Consider the following 14801-nt stretch of genomic DNA (forward strand, 5'->3'; position numbering starts at 1 on the left):
ATTTCTAGCTTGTTGTGTACAGTTGTAGTGATGCTATTTGCAGATGCAGCAGTGATATGTATTTCTGCGAGTGTCAATGCACTGTTGTATAGAATGTATTATAAGCTTATACGTACTGCACATTAACTTTTCATGTTACATTTACTTGTTCCCAGTATTTACAGTTTGGAGAATTTAATTTATGGTTGGCTGTCATAATATACGTTTAATGAAACAACAGTAACCATTTATGGATGTGCTAGTTCTGTTTGTTACACTATAATGGAGTAGAAGCCACAAATGCAGTATATTAGTTTATTTATCCACGATGAATAATCAGTGTGATTTTCCTCTTGCCTCCTGAATATATGAAGAATGGCCAAGGAGAGGAGACTATCAGTAAAACGGATGGACTAGTTTCTGGAAGAGAAGCCTTATCAGGTAAGACATAGTGAGTGCTATGGATCTGCCATTTCCTCTCTGCTATGTGTTGAATATGGGACTGGCTCTGTTACTGACAATATGTAAGACTTGTTTATCTACATTTGAGAGCAAAGATGTGTCTATGACAGATGACAGATGACATATAACAGGCCTTGACAAGACAATTACATCATGCAGTGCTTTTGCTAGTAGCTCACAATTAATTTGATAGGAATTATTTTGTTTCTTTGAACTAGAATCCCACACCCATATAACAAGAAATCATCATTCCACGCTCCACTGGCTCTTCCCAAGCAGGACAGTATTATAGAGGCTTTCAAATTTTACCAAAACTTTCTGCACAATGAATCAATTATCTCCAGTTTCTGGAGTCCCATTTTACAAAAGGATGGACCACATATAGAACATACATGTATGTTTGTTTCTGACATTGTGTGCTGGAAAGAATAGCGTGGTTGACCAGACTATTCTTTCCAGCATGGAATATGAAAAATGAACATAAACCTGCCAAAAAAGAGAAATGTTGGTCTCCGTTTCAGCAGCTGTCAAGAATAGTAGAGATAGATTACGTCCAGAAGCTCCATCCAGATCCAGTTTTCAGAATTTGGGACGTGAACCAGGGTGGAACTCCTGGACTTCAAGGTGAAATGCAATGTGAATGTGGCCTTAAAGGGGTTGTCCCACGCCGAAACGTTTTTGCTTTTTTTTTGCATAGGCCCTCCGTTCAGCGCAGGACAAACCCAAGGGATGTGTTGAAATAAAAAAAAAATTTTTTACTTACCCGAATCCCCTCCCTGCAACTTCTTCCTTCTTTTCCTCCAAGATGGCAACCGGGATCTTCACCCACGATGCACCGCGGGTCTTCTCCCATGGTGCACCATGGGCTCTGTCCGGTCCATTGCCGATTCCAGCCTCCTGATTGGCTGGAATCGGCACACGTGACAGGGCGGAGCTACGCGATGACGCGTAGAAGGGGGCAGAGCCAGAACGCCGCTCGTGCCCGGACCGACCAGAAGGGAGAAGACCCTTCTGCACAAGTGCATCTAATTGGGCGATTAGACGCTGAAATTAGACGGCACCATGGAGACGGGGAAGGCAGCGCAGGGAAGGTGAGTATATAACTTCTGTATGGCTCATAATTAATGCACAATGTACATTACAAAGTGCATTAATATGGCCATACAGAAGTGTATAACCCCACTTGCTTTCGCGGGACAACCCCTTTAATGATGAGAAGTTGTATTGATGTTGAAGTTCTTGTTTCCTGGGTTCCTGTGAACAGTGGTGAGATTTGCATTTAAAACAAATCAGTTGTTATTTTGGATATAATACAGCATGACATAATACAGTAAGGCATGCTGGATGTGGCACTATGACTTAGAAATCACCTTCACCTAACAAAGAGACGATAGAAAGCTGAAAGCCTACTGTTTATTTTTACTTTCCTTTAATCCTGCTATGACATTCATATGATTTCTGTTCCCACATTCATACCATTAACTCTGTAAAGCTCCAAAGTCAGCTTTAAAAGGAACCTGCCACATCCCCACCGCACCATAAACTAACTTATGGTGCTTTTAGGCTGGGTTCACACTCGGCGGATTTGCTGCAAGAAATTCCGTCTGGAATTTCGCCGCAGCTAATCCACCTGTGGCCGCTAATCCCGGAATTAGCCAGCCATGGGATGAGATTTCCCAGAAATCTCGTCCACACGGGATGGCAAATCCGTCGCGGCAGAGCCGTCAGAAACCAGTGTTGTGGCGTGGATTCGGCGGCCGCAGCATGTCCATTTTTTTTTAATTCCGCTGCGGGAGTGCAGACCGCAACAGAAAAGCTAAGTGCCATGGGTTTCTAAGCAGCGTTTTCCCAGCGGAAATCTCACCGTTTTTCGTCAATATGCCCTGTGAAAACCCAGCCTTAGGGTACGTGACAGGAAGCAGGGTGATATATTTTTTTATACTCATCCACTCTCACGATCCATCAGGGTCCTCCTCTAAAGTCCCGATGGCACACGAAAATCTGATTCTTTACAGAGATCCTTGCGCACTGTCCCATAGACTTACATAGGAGGACATCGCTAAATCTAGGGACCAGCTAAGTATAAAAAATATGTCACCCAGCTTCCTGTTATGTCTCCTTACAGCACCATAATGCAATTTATGGACCCTGAAGAAAGCCTTTAAATGTTGCTGACGTCTGGGTCCTTTGGGTACTGTAGAAAGCAGAACTCACTTCTGGTACTTTGGTGGGCCAGTCTGACCATGCTTCTACAATATTTGCTGTAAAAATATATGTATAAGGAAATGCTGCATACATCTCCTCTATTTAGAATTCACTCCAATTATTCTTTAAAGTGTAAAGGCCCATTTAGATACAGCGATTATCTCTCAAAATTCGCTCAAAAGCCATCTTTTAAGCGATAATTGTTGTGTTTAAACGCGCGGCCATCGTGCAGTTTTCGTGCACTGTTCATTCATTGGTGATTTCTAGTAAGCTAAAAGTCAGCGATGACTCTTATCAGCGCCGCACGCTGAGTTCTCAGTGGAGTGCCTCTCATACTATTCTTTCAGCTAGTATCCTGCTCAGAGCTCTCAGCTGTCAACGCTCCTGCTGTTCTCGGAGCTATCAACTCAGCGGGATATCAGCTGATAGCTCTGAGAACAAAGCAGCTGTATGCAGATGACAGCGCTTCCGCTGTCTTCTGCATACAGCGTCTGCCTTCATTTGCATGCTAATAAACTCTTAAGTAGCTAATTAGCTACTTAAGAACTTATGCAAAGTAATCGCTCAAAACTGTCACTCAGACTGCCGTTTGAGCGATTTTTTAGCGATCATCTTTCTGTCTATATGGGCCTTAACATAGTAATATAGTACATAAGGCCGGAAAAAGACATATGTCCATCCAGTTCAGCCTATTTTTCCTCCAATATTGATCCAGAGGAAGGCAAAAAATCCCAATGAAACATTCCTTCCCGACTCCAATCTGGGAATTGGAATAATCGCCGGATCACCAACCTTTCTGAAGTTATTAATTGTTAGAACATATAATATTGTATTGCTCAAGAAAAGCGCCCAGGCCCATCTTGAACACTTTTATCAAATTTGCCATCCCCACGTCCTCAGGCAGAGAGTTACATAGTCTCACTGCTCTTACAGTAAAGAACACCCTTCTGTGTTGGTGTAGAAACCTTCTTTCCTAAGACAAAGGAGATGCCCCCTTGTTACAGTCACAGTTCTGGGTATAAACATTGTCCCCTGATACATAGTTATTAGGTTGCCCCTCAGCTGTCTTTTTTTTCTAAACAAAATAACCCCAATTTGATAACCTCTCTGGGTATTGTAGTCTGCCAATTCCATTTATTACTTTAGTTGCCCACATTTGTATCCTCTCAAGCTTTGATATTTCCTTCCTGAGTACCGGTGCCGAAAACGCTAAACAGTATTCCATGTGTGGTCTGACCAGTGACTTGTAAAGAGGAAGAACAATGTTCTCATCATGTGCCCCTAGATCTCTTTTGATGTACCCAATGATCCTATTTGCCTTGGTAGCAGCTGCCTGACACTGGTTGCTGCAATTAAGCTTACAGTAAACTAAAATTGCCAAGTCCTTTTCCATGTTAGTGTTTCCCAGGGGTTTCCCATTTAGTGTGTAATGGTGACCTGTATTTCCTCTGCTCATGTGTATAACCTTACATTTATCAGTGTTAAACTTAATTTGTCAATTTTCTTATCCAGATCCTCTTGCAATCTCCTTGTGTTGTCTCTTGTATTAATTTCTTTACATAGTTTTGTATTATCTGCAAATATTGCTATTTTACTGTACAATCCTTCTACCAGGTCATGAATAAATATATTAAAACCAATAGGGCCCAGTACTGCCCGGTGTGCTACCACACTAGTAATGGTGACTCAATCAGAGTATGTCCCATTTATAACCACCCTCTGCTTTCTATCACTGAGACAGTTACTTAGGCAAAATGTGCTGGCCTGGTCAGTGCCTCTATATGTCTTGACCTGATGGACCTATAATGCTTCACAGATGGTGATAGTTTGAAGCAGTCACAGCGGTGAAAATAGAGGAAACCCCATCCCTATGCAGGGACATCAGATGAGAGCATGCATTGAATAAAGGCTGACCAGTTACTTACCCACTTACATGCATTCTTTCACCCAGACCAAACATTCTCATTCTATATACCAACCTTTTATGCAGCACAATATCAAATGTTTTGGAAAAGTCCAGATACACAAGATCTAATGACTCTCCGCGGTCCAGTCTAGAACTTACCTCCTCATAGAAGCTGATCAGGTTGGTTTGACAGGAGCGATCTCTCACAAACCCATGCCGATGCGGAGTTAGACAGTTGTTTTCCTTGAAGTACTCCAGGATAGCATCTCTTTGAAACCCTTCAAACATTTTACCTACAATAGAAGTAAGACTTACCGCCCTGTAATTTCCAGGTTCATTTTTTGACCCCTTTTTGAATATTGGCTATGCACCAATCCAGTGGAACAAACCCTGTAACTATATAAGAAACAAGGATCTGCCTATAACATTACTTAATTCCCTTAAAACTCGGGGTGTATGCCATCTGGAACCGATGCTTTGTCTCTTTTAATCTTTTTAAGATGGCTCTGCACTTCTTCCTGGGTTAAACTGGTGACATTTAGTGGAGAGTTTACTTTATCACTCCGCATCTCAACTGACATTTATTTTCTTCTGTGAATACACTGGAGAAAAAGCTATTTAATAGATTTGTTTTTTCCTCATCCCTCTCTACAATTTTTCCTACAGAATTTGTAAAAAGGGGCCGACACTTTCATTATTAATGTTTTTACTATTTATATGATTGAAAAACAGTTCAGGGTTAGTTTTACTCTCTTTGACAATGAGTCTCTCTGTCTTCATCTTGCTGCTTTTATCTCCTTTTTACATAATTTATTTTTTCCCTATAGGTTTTTAGTGCTTCTTTGCTGCCTTCTTGTTTCAATAGTTAAAATGCTTTGTTTGCTGTTTATTGCCCCCTATATGTCTTTATTGAGCCACATTGGTTTTCTCCTATTACTAAGTCTTCCTGTAAGGTATGAACCGCTTACAGTAAGTAATTAGGATGTTTTTAAACATTTCCTATTTATTGCCTGGATTCTTATTTTTAAGGACATTGTCCCAATTAATATGGTTTAAGGCATCTCTGAGCTGGTCAAACATTGTCTTCCTAAAGTTTAGTCTTGTTGTAGCTTCCCTATAAAACTCTCTCTTGAAAGACAATTTAAAGTGTATTATATTATGGTCGCTATTTCCCAGGTGTCCCCCAATCTGCACCATTGTTATTCTGTCTGGTCTGTTGGCTAATATTAACCCTTTCCAATCCACTGTCTGACGTCTAAAGACATTCTGATTGAAGGCTGTACAGCTCCGATGTCGGAAGACGTCCAGCGGGGTATTCTTACTGTATATTACTGGCTGCTCTGTTGTTGGGGGCCTCTGCAGCATGTCCAATACCGCAGCACTGGCTCTAGCCAGCAGGTGGCGCCATTGTATAATGGCAGAAAGAGAAAGCCCTCTAGGAAACCCTGAATCCAAAATTGGATTGCAAAGGGTTAAGTCCAAAATGGCCATTCCTCTAGTTGGGTCCTGTACAAGTTGGGTAAGGTAATTATCTTTAGTAATTGACAGAAACTTGTTACCTTTATGAGAGCTGCAGGTTTTAGCTTCTCAGTTTATATCCGAATAGTTAAAATCCACCAAAATAATTACCTCATTGTGATTTGCTGCTTCATTTATTTGCTTCAGTAATAGATTTTTAGTAGCTTCCATTATATTTGGTGGTCTATAGAAAACCCTTATGAGGATCTTATTATTGTTTTTCCCTCTATATATTTCTACACATAGAGACTCCACATGTTCATTTCCCTCAAATATATCTCCCTGTAGTATTACATAAGGATAAACCCCACCTCCTTTCCGATTTTTATGATACCTTCTAAACATACTGTAACCCTGTAAGTTCAGCACCCAGTCACAACTTTCATCCAACCAGGTCTCAGTTATTCCTGCTATGTTGTAGTTTTCCTCAGACATTATGACTTCCAGTTCATCTACTTTATTGGTCAGGCTTCTAGCATTAATCAGCACACAGTTTAGAAGGTTTTGGTTATTTCTTATTTTAAGTGTATCCCTATTAACTATTCTGCAAATTCTAACTGTACTAACCCCTACCATCGCTTCACCCCCATTTCCATTACTTAGTCCTAGGTCACTGTCTACAATGTGTTCCCCTCTATTTCTCTGATTGCTCTCCCTCTCAGTCCTTAGTTTAAACACTCTTCCAACCTTCTATTCATCTTCTCCTCCAACACAGATGCACCCTCCCCATTGACATGAAGCTCATCTCTACAGTAGAACCTGTAGCCGACAGTAAAGTCAGCACAGTTCTCCAGAAACTCAGATCCCTCCTTTCTACACCAACTCTGGAGCCACTTGTTCACCTACCTAATTTCCTACAGCCTTTCTGGTGTGGCGTGTGGTACAGGTAGTACTTCAGAAAATACTACTTTGGAGGTCTTTGCCGTAAGCTTACGTCCTAGTTCCCTGAAATCGTTTTTAAGGACCTTCCACCTACTTCTAACTATGTGATAGCTGCCAATGTGTATCATGACCATTGGATCCTCACCAGTGGTTTTATACTATGATCAATGCCTTTTTATTATAAAGGTTTTCAGCAAATAGGCTAACCACAGGATGTCTCACTAGTGGGACCCCCACCAACAGCTATATACTGTGGGTGAATCATGAAAAAAGTGTTACATTCTGCTACAGTTATGGAAATAAAACATTACATGGTGCCCACAGAACTTAGCCTTCGTAACCATTTGCACTGTCAGATCAGCGTTCGCACATAAAGGGACATCATATCACTATTTGTTCTGGCAGAGCTTCCATCAGGAAGAAAACTTCATGCTTCTGCGTCGTGCTGTATGCATATGAGCCTAAGACTCCTCCTGTGCTTCTTTGTTTTCTGTCTTCCTCAGCTCCTCCCCTAGCTTCATGATTGTAGAAGGGAGCTGTCAATTATTAAGTGAGAGAAGGGCCCGAAGAAAATCGAAAGCAGAGAACCACAGGACAAGTCTGAGCCGAGCAGCTTGCCTATCAGATGGTCTCGGGATCATTTGTATACAGTGCAGGGCAGAAGCATGAAGATTTCTCCCTGATGGAAACTCTGCCAAAACAAATAACATCCATTCACGTTTGAACGCTGACCATGCTAATGGTTACTAGGGCTAATTTCACATGACAAACTTCCTTAAATGGACTGTCCATGTAATTCATGGACCTCCCAGGTCCTCAAGTGAGAGAGCTGCTCTTTGTACCTGCTCTCTGTTATGGGTAATTGATGGAGGTTGTGAATCAGAGGCTCCCTGTACTGACTCACAGTACCCTATTATATTACAAAAACAGTTTTCTAAGCCAGATAGCCCAGTTAATAAAGTTGGATGCTGCAATGGATTTCTAACATAGTGTAAACATGTTTAGGAGACCTTTAAAGGCGTTGTACCAATATTTCATGTTATCCCCTATCCAGAGAATTGGGGATACGTTTCTGATTGGTGGGGTCTCACCCCTGAGAGGAGTCCCATGTCTCCCATCCTCTTTACTGCATCGTTACTGCAGTGAGGAGGAGACTGAAAGGAGAGCTAGTTGCACAAGCCAGCTGGTGCTCCATTCACTTGCAATAAGACTGCCGAGAAACCCAAGCACTTGCTACTTGGGTATTTCCGTAAGCTCCATTGAAATGAATGGAGCACCAACCATTCAAGCTTGGACAGCGCTCTATTCATTCTGACGACATGATAAATATTCATAAGCAATGAACATATAGACAAAGCTGCTGAAGTATGACCGTATAATTATTCATGAGCTGTCATTTTGATTAAGATACGCTGATACACCTCAAAATGATTAGTGTATCCTATATGAAAAAATGAACATATAGTCAGAAAAAAGATCTGCGCTCAAAGATGGAATACACTAAGGAAGAATTCACATAGAAGTAATGGTGAGGTGTGACACTTACTTGAAAGGAGGGGGGTATGATGCACAAATGCCCCCTCCACAGAGTGTCCTCAACGCAGTATAGAGCTATGCTCCAAAGTGCATAGTAATCCAGGAGTTTTTTTAAAAGTCAGATGAAAACTTTTAATAAGGCGACGCGTTTCAGTGCAACAAAGCACCTTTCTCAAGCCATACACAAGGTGTAGAGCATAGCTCTATACTGCGTTGAGGACACTCTGTGGAGGGGGCATTTGTGCATCATACCCCCCCCCCTCCTTTCAAGTAAGTGTCACACCTCACCATTACTTCTATGTGAATTCTTCCTTAGTGTATTCCATCTTTGAGCGCAGATCTTTTTTCTGACTATATGTTCATTGTTTTTTCTGGGTGAGCTCTGGATCCAGAACCCCCAGCTTGTATCTGCAGCTCTCCTTTGTGTGAAAGGATTGGAATTCTGAGGAGAAGACACATTGGGATTATATCCGCATATCCCAGCGGGTGTGAAGTGGATCTACCTGTGGCGCTCTCTAACAAGTTTTTTACTATATGAAAAAATGATCTTCATATAGGGCATATTATATAATTGTAATATGATTCCTAAAGGATTGGACAAAAACATAGAAAAATAGCTCTTTATTATAAACCTGTAAAGTAAATATCTCCTTCTCTCTCTCCCCCAGGAAAGGAGGTGATTTGATTGATTATAAGCAGACTCACTGGCAACTGTAAGACAGCTGATTTGTAGGAATAGGTTCGTGCCATGTGTGGGAGGGAGCTGATAGTGCAGAATGACAATTCATTTTCTTGGTTCTTCTAATGGGATCTGTGTCCCACATGAAATGCGTAATTCATTTAGAGACTACTAAGTGGAAAGTATGAAGTTATCTTGATCCAAGTCTTATAAGGAGAAGAGTGCTTTGTGTCATTTAATGAGAAATATTTATTGTTATTGTTTTACATGCTTTTATATTGAATAGAGAAATGCGAAATAATGCCTTGTTTGTTTTATATGCAGATTTTCAATTATTGGCACAGATGTTTTAAAAGGGACAAGGTACTAGCTGGGGACTACAGACTGGTCATTATTGTTTATTGAGGCCACAACAGGGGTCCTAATACTAATTGGGGTCTGAGAAGGTTCATTATTATCTATTGGAGCACAGAGGGGTCACTATTACCAATTAGAAGCACAGTTGCAAACCTATTACTATTTGGGGCTACAGAGGTCAATTTATTATTTAGTGGGATGATGGTAGGGTTGCAATTACTTTTTGAAACAACAAGGATGGCACTATTATTTTGTGGGACCACAGCGGGGGTCCTATTATGTATTGGGGCCACAGCAGGGGTCCTATTACTAATTGGGGCTATAGAAGGGCCTTATTACTAGTTGGAGCTATAGAAGGGTCACTATTACTTATTGGGGCCACAGTGGGGGACCAATTACTAATTCAGGCCACAGAGGGTTCTTATTACAAAGTGGCGCCAAATAGATTTCCCATAAGTGGGGCCACAGCAGGGGATCTATACTTAGCGGGGCCACAGTGGGGGCACTATTACTCAGTGGAGCAACTAAGGGGGCACTATTATTTAGTAGGGCCACAGACAAGGTAATATTACATAGTTAGACCGCAGTGGGGGCACTATTTCCTGATGGGATCACAAATTTGGCATCAGATTCTGCAGAGTGAACATATTAGGGTGGGCTGCTACTCATGGGTCAATGCTGTGTGCTTGCTCCCCAGGCTAAAATTTGCTAGTCAGCCCCTGGTTGTGCTTCAGTTGTTATCTTTAACATGAAAGAAAAAGAAGAATAAACAGCTCACTGCCTCAGTCTTTAGTGTCCACACATAATCTGTGCACAATCAGGTGATTACTGATCCAGGTCCGAGTTATGTAATACCAAATAAAAAAAAGGGAGATCCAACATCAAAATCCAAGGATTAAAAAAAATCACCTTAATTTAGAAGCAGATTAAAAATTTATGGATGCAGACATGAAGAAAACAGCCTATGCTATGAGCAACGACTCAATATATGGTGTTTGAAATGTGTAGGATTTTTTCATACCTGCATTCATGAACTTTAATCAAACTTTAAATTAAGATTTTTTATTAAACCTTGGATTTTGGTGCTGGATCTATCTCTTTCCATGTGGCATGCCATCCTATTACACCCTGCCAGAGGCCACAAGTAAAGTGTAGTAGGTATACTATGATAGCAAGCTTGGAGAGCTTCACTAGGCTTTCAGCCCGCATGATACCTATTCAACATGCTGTGATTGCATTGCTGGGTGCAACAGGGGCATAGAGGGATCCCCCTTCCTCTGTCTAACCACTTAAATGCTGTGGCCAGAACTGTCAGTGGCATTTTTAGGGTTAAATGGCTGGATGCGGAGCCAGCTCCACTGAAAGTTGGTGTCAGTTGCTTCAGCAGCTACCGGCTGCATATAGAATGCTTTCCAGTGCTTGAAAAAGGCAGTCGTTCTGCCAAAACCTCACATGATCTGTGGATATACCTGATTCAATAAACAAGATTTAATTCCAAGGACCAATGCTGCAATAATTTTTATACAGTTTGCATTCTGTAAGATGGATGTTAAAAATATGGAGGCAATGTACCAGTTAATAATTAACATCCCTTGCCCTTTGCCGCCTTAACCACTTTGTTTCCCCCCACTGTAAATTTATGTCACTGTTTGCTGGGTTGTGTGCAGCAGTGAGATAATTTAATGTTCTTCACTCAGCGGAGCGATTGCGTCATCCCCCATTCCTTTTCTGAGCGGGAGAAACACTGAAAACAGGCTGTTACTAACAGCCCGTGGTCTAGCTGACATCATTGGCATGTGATTGGTTCATATCCTAATGATGTCATCAAAGAGACAGCCACTAATAGCGCTTGCCAGAAAGTTTGCTGTAGTAACAAACTTTCCCCACATTTTAGTGCTGTAATAGTCTTTCTCTCCTGTCAGTGTGAAATCGGAGGAGATAGAACCTGAAAGTGCTGTGAAACACCAGATATTAACCCCAAATTAACCCCTTACATTCAGTTATACTATTTAGTTGGTATAGGAGATTAATTTTTCTTAAGTTATCTTGGAAATTAAATTTATAAGGATACTATTTGGTGTGGATTTTGACAGCTGATTTCCCCCTCAAATGAAGGGGTAAAGTCTGTTGCGAATCCATGTCAAAATATGCACCAATAGTGTAATGTGGATTTTGTTGCAGATTTTCAGTTGTGGGAAATCTGCACTAATTTCGCTACGTAAATGAACCTTAACATAAATTTATTACATCAATTAGTTATTACTTTAATTAATTTAATGTAATTATCAATACCATTTATATAAATAAAAAATATGAATTGAATATAAATTAAAAGCAATATATTTCACAATTTAAAAAAAATAATATTAAATTACTGTCTCCTAAATTGCTGAAAAAACATGCAAAATGTTTCAAATTTGCTACCAAAATAAATTAAAGAAGTGGAAGCATATATCTGAAAAAATTAGGGCAATATGTATGCAGACATTTGACATATTGCAGTTGAAAGTATGAAAAACAAAATTAAAACTGTCCTCAATTTTGTTTTATTTAAATAACTATATACAAATCCTATCAGTCTACTTTTACCACCGAAATAAAGTACAATATGTGATGAAAACAAATGTCAGGATCACTTGGAGGTGTAAAACCTCTACAGAGTTATTCTCTGTTAAAGTGACACATACCAGATATCGAAAATGTAGCCTGATCAGCAAAGCACAAACAGACTTCGTCTTGAAAGGGTTACATATAGGGAAAAATGGAGTGCTTCTTTAAGTCTTTGTTACAAATTAGAAGAAAGCTCATTCCTCGACCTTAGTGCATAGCTATTACTTAGTTCAGCGTTACAGGGGAGCAAAGCGGGCAGTTGTCTAGGGTCCACATCCCAGCTGCCCATCTGTGAAGATAAGTAGGGACTGCTGATGCTGCATTGATGGGTAACTTAAGGGTTTCTTTCTAAAAAAAAATAATAATTATTTTGGGCAGGGAGTAATGTGAAATTTAAAAAGCTGTACTTTCTTCTTAAATGTCCCTCCTCTAGTCCAGCAGAGCTGCCCTGCTCTCAAATTGTCCTGAGGGACCTTATACATGGGACAGAATTACACCGCCGAATGCAGTCAAATCAACAGCTGTGGAATTCCATACCAAAATCACCAGGTCTAACTGCGGATTTGTTGTAGGATTGCAGGTAGGTTTTAAAGCATTTTCAAATCCACAGGTAGCCTGTGCATTTTGCTGCAGAATTTACCATTGCTTGCGGTGCATCGTGTAGACTATTACTTCCCATGTGAAAGGTCCCTGAAGAGTCGCATGCTGTTTATTGTTCACATGGCAGCTACAGCTAATCACTGACTTCCGCAATGATAATGCAATGAAAGGCACATCACCACTGAAGCCTGCGATTGGTTGCAGTGGTCACATGAACAATGAACAGCACTTGAGCTCTGAAGCAGTTCTGTGATCAGAGCTGTGGGGACTGAGGTGGTTGTGCTTGGTGGGGGGTCATTTTTCTTTTATTTCATATCATTCCCTGCCCATAATGGTTTTTCTAGCTCCCAGAAAACTCCTTTAGGCCTCATGTCCACGGGGAAAAGAATTAAAATCCGCAGCGGATTTTAACTCTTCTCCCGCACGCGGATCCGCACCCCATAGAGATGCATTGACCACTCGCGGGTAGAGAAATACCCGCGGATGGTCAATAAAAGTGAATTAAAAAAAATATGGAGCATGAAAAAAAATGGACATGCTCCATTTAGGTGCAGGTCTCCCGTGGGGACGGCTCCCACAGGCTTCTATTGAAGCCTATGGGAGACCTAAAATAACCGTGCAAACCTTCTCTTCTTCGCGGCTGGATCTTCTTTCTATGGCCCGGCGGATGTGCCCGGCGCATGCACGCGGCACGCTGCCGGCGTGCCGAGTACATCCGCCTGCCGAAGAACGAAGATCCAGCCACGAAGAAGAGAAGATCTGCACGGTCCGCTGCGGGTAAGTTTATTCTTATTTTCAGCCCTCATGTCCGCGGGGCAGGAGGAACCCGCTACAGATTCTCCATGGAGAATCCGTAGCGGGCCTGATTTTCCCCGTGGACATGAAGCCTTAAGAGACCAAGTGATGTAGCAGAAAGTTCTGGACTGGGTCCTAATGGCCATTGTTCAGCATCTGGACTTAGTACAGCATTTGCGATGCACACAATGTACAGCGGTGCCCAGATGGGACACCAACCAAGGACTCATATCATCCTCCACAGACATGTTCACTACACTCCCATGAATACTTGGTAATCTGCAGTTTTTGGCAGAAGTCATTCAGAATTTGGACCTCCACTTTTGATTTTGGCCCGGGCCACAATTTGTGTAAAACTATCCCTGTATCTCAGGAAGAAGAGACTGGTTTTATGTGTTTTCTCAAATTTTCATTTGTGCCATGAGATAATATAGGTGTGCTCTCAAGGTTTATAATTAGACTTTCATTAATTTTACACCAGCTGGTGTTTGCCAAATGACTTTAATGCGCTCCCTACTGTACCTTGGCACCTGCCCACTATTAAGGATGTTTCCCACTCGCACTTACAGACTTCTAGGATCACAATCATTGACAGCTAATTAACAGTGGCTGCAGTGAAGTTCTGTGTACTTGTTTTAACTGAGAAGCTGAATATTTGGGTGACAGTGCATGTATGCAATCTCTTCTGAAAGCCAGTGGGTGAGTATTGTAAACAGCAGTGCTTGTCGGGATAATTCATCTGTGTTCCATTTCCCCTGCAGACCCCCGCTGACCGCAGGCCTGGAGAAAACAAAATGCCTATGATCTCTCCTAATCTTCTGTCCTGTGTACTGCTGAGAGTTTGCATGTATTACTTGACAGTTGGGTTAACAGCTGAGGACGTATTCTGCACAGTACAAACAAATATTGATGTTAATGGACAACACTTCTTGCTTTTTTCTATGAAAAATAATGGATACATAAGGCAGAACAATATACATTGGGTTAGAACTTTAAAATCAATTTTCATTCCATTCTGTAAACAAGAGTATAAATACGTAATCCTGGAGAAAGAGAAACTTCTCATTTGTACTGTCTTAATGGGAATCGAATGACATTTCTCAAGATGAAAAACAGGAAGGTTGTTTACACACAGTAACGGAAACTGATAACGCTCTGCACTTTCTGATGTTTATTTTGTTGCTGGAAATGTGGACCTTGAAGTTGATGTACAAATGACAAACAGTCATAGTTTATTCCAGTGGTGATGTGTACAAGTCCTTTCTATTGTTC

This window comes from Eleutherodactylus coqui, chromosome 2 (assembly GCF_035609145.1).
Source record: "Eleutherodactylus coqui strain aEleCoq1 chromosome 2, aEleCoq1.hap1, whole genome shotgun sequence".
In the NCBI taxonomy this organism is placed as follows: domain Eukaryota; kingdom Metazoa; phylum Chordata; class Amphibia; order Anura; family Eleutherodactylidae; genus Eleutherodactylus; species Eleutherodactylus coqui.